Here is a 3,402-nt window from a genome sequence, read left to right on the forward strand (position 1 = left end):
ATAAAAAAATGAACTCAAGAGAAGCAGATTATACAATTGCATTATCTAGCTTACTATCTGCCAACAACTCTCCGTGTGTTTGCTTTTTGCTTGAGTCTCGTTTCCTCCAAAACTACTAGATACAATGGCTTGCTTCTTCCTCGTTACTGTAAGCAGAACCGAATTACATTAGATGCTAATGTAATTAATTATGTTGCTAAGGATAAGGGTGGGGCTACTAGAAAGACTTATTTATATTCAGCTAGAACATAAGTATCTTTATGAATCTTAACTAACATGAGAACAAAAGGCTTATGGATGTTAATACATAATAGTTCAGGGGAACAACCGTAAATAAACAATTAAATACTACATGTGGGTTTGTTGTTAGAACAAGGTTACAAATGCAGCTGTAAACATGCATGAATTATAAACATCATGTAATAAAACTAATTGTATTTTACTCTAAATTCAATAAAACATTACAATTATTCATTTTTTAAAGTCTCAAATCTTTAATCTTGTAATTCATTCCACTTCCATTTGTAGTATGATGAATCTGAACACAGAAGTGAAATGGCAAAGAATTCTTTAGAGAGATATACTCACTATTATGAACGTTGGGCTACTAACCAATCAGTATACAAGGGCATAATTGTAATTTTCTATATATTTTTAAATTTATGTTTCTGATACATAATACTTTGATTCTTTTTTTCACATTAACAGTCGAGGCAAAAAGCACTTGCGGATTTACTGCATATGCACACACTTGCGGATCAGGGCATATCAGTAAATCACACAAAGGTTTAATACATCCCTCACTTACCAAATACATGCATTTTATTATCAGTAAAAAAACAATGTAACTACAAAACTTATAGTTATTATGGGTAAAAACGTGTTGCAATTTCCTGAAATTTTGCTCACAAATATTGGGAAATTGAAGAGAATATTTTAGGTTTATGAATCTCACTTGATTTGGTCATGGCTTCCACCTGAAGTAGCATTAGAAATAGCCTATGCAGCCTCCTTCTTGATGTCAAATTCTGCATTTTGAAGCAGATGAATAAGAGGGCCAATGATATTTGCTTCAATCACTGTCTGTAAAAATCACAAAGTAGATGATATATCAGTCAAGAAAATAAGGTTTGATGATTAAATCTTGATTAAAAAAAAATTAAAATTATGACCTAAATCTGCTCCTTGTTGCCAGCGGTTATGTTTGATATAGTCCAACAAGCTTCTTTCTTGATACTTTTTTTGTGGTTATTGGTCAACAAGTTGAGAAGACAAGGCAAACTTGATGATTGGTTATATACTACAACAAACAAATGAAAGTGAGAAACGAATATTATGTTTATTTTCTATAATCTAAAAACAAATGCAACAATTTTCTTTGAGAAATATTTGAAAAGAAATGCTACCTGAGTTTGCATATCATCTCCTGTAACAATGTTACCAACAGTACGAAGAGCAGGGATAAGGACAGATGGAGAAGGGTGACTAAAAATATAGAAAAAGATTAGAACATAAAAAAAAGTTTTAAAGATCCTAACTTTATTCAAAATAAGAAGAAGAAAAGACTCACTTCAATAGCTCAACCAATCTTGGACATACATTTGCTTCAATAACAGCTTGGATTTTATCATTTGTGCCATCTAAAAGATATGAAAGAGCCCAACAAGCATTTGTCAAAACTTCTTCATCGTTTGAATGAATAAGTTGCTGTAAAGCTGGAAGTGCAGGTTTTGTCTATGAAAAGTCAAGACAAATCAGAATTCATCATTACAAATGTTGAAAAGATAGAGCCAAAAGAACTATGTGGGTAGTTTAGTCTTTTCAGAAACAAACCTGACTAAAAGAAGGCTGTGGTTTGCCTCTGCAAAAATTTGAAAGTGTCCATGTGGCATTTCGCAACATGGATAACTTAGCATGCTCGTTTAATTGGGATATTAGAGGAATCAAAGCACCTTGTGCAAGTACAAGGTCACGGCATTTAGGGGAATCACCAGCAACATTTCCTAAAGCCCATACAGCCTAACATGTAGATAAAGTGAAATTGAAGTCATGATAATGAATTTGTGAATTGAGTTTATGAAATACAAAAACCTCTAAAAGATACCTGTTCTCTAACATCATCACTTGGAGATGCAAGAAGCTTCACAAATATTGGAACAGCACCATGATCAATCACCACTTTTGTGTGTTCAGATGTCCCCGAAGCAATATTAGTCAAAGCCCAAGCAGCCTCAAACTACAGAGAATATATATTGTTTATATAAAATACAAGTAACTATTGTGTGTATTTTATATTATGTTACAGAATGTTGAATTTCACTTGAAGTTGTGGGAAATCCTCCCTTACAAGAAACTCAACAAAGCGAGGAACAACACCGGATTGAATAACTTCTTCAATGGGAGGGCTGCGTACTGGTTAAAAATGTAATGGATACAACATAAGTAAACTCATAACTCAATGGAGTTATGCCTTTAACAACTGCACTTATCATGTGAGGTGTCTCGGAAGCTAAACTGAAACCTAAATCATAACAATCCTCTGTAAAAAATTTAGAAATAGATATAGTAGATATATAATTGAAACCCTCCCCGACTAGAAAAATTACCTCTCCATGCCCTAAAATGATTGAAAATGATAGTGGAGCGAGTACTCTATGACTACATTCATAATCATCACGGAAGATTAAGGTGTCCATAAAATATGAAACGGAAAAATCATTTTTTATAGAACACTCGCCAATCAGATGACGAATCTAATAAACATAGGATGGAGAAGTGTGGTGAACCAGAGAGAAGACGAAGGGTGGTGGGTGCCTGGGTGGTTGTCGAGCAGTATGGGGTAGAGAGAGAGAGAGAGAGTGAGAGAGAGAGAGACTTGTAGATTAAGACCATGGCAGATGAGGCATTTTATCAAACATGTTGCGTGCATCATCGATTCTTCCCCATTTACTGTATAAGTCGATTTCTCGATTTCCATTTCTCTTTCTCCCATTCCAGTCTCCGACTTTCTATTGCTGTGATAGAGAGTTTCCTTCCGTCGCTGGGATTTGAGTAGTGCCACCACTCCTCCGAAGGCTCTGAGTTTTCTCGGTCTAGGTCACCAGACCTAAGGTTGCTGGCAAGGGCAGGTGAGGTGAGATTGCCGGAGATGAGGGGCTCCATCGGCTGGGTGACGCTAGAAAGCATTGGACGGTGGGGCGGGGCTAGACAGAGGTCAGAGGTGGGAGGCGCCAACACCAAGAGAAACGTCAGAGGTGGGAGAAGCTGTCGACGTCGAGAACCGAGAAGAAGAGAAAGGGTTTGTCGAAGTGAGAAGGAGAGAAAGGGAAGTTGAAGAGAGAATGAGCAGTACAGGAGGGCATAATCGGGGCAAGTTCTTGAAAAAAAAAGCCCTAGCTACTA

The 3,402-nt window shown here is 36.3% G+C and overlaps 1 pseudogene; it reads right to left on the reverse strand.

Moving 5' to 3' along the window:
- Window positions 1-478: 478 nt before the first annotated feature.
- Window positions 479-2,992, reverse strand: LOC145050130 (importin subunit alpha-1b-like; annotated as a pseudogene).
- Between the last annotated feature and the right edge of the window lie 410 nt (window positions 2,993-3,402).

This window comes from Lactuca serriola, chromosome 5 (genome assembly GCF_051521515.1).
Source record: "Lactuca serriola cultivar US96UC23 chromosome 5, Lser_US96UC23_V15, whole genome shotgun sequence".
Classification (NCBI taxonomy): Eukaryota; Viridiplantae; Streptophyta; class Magnoliopsida; order Asterales; family Asteraceae; genus Lactuca; species Lactuca serriola.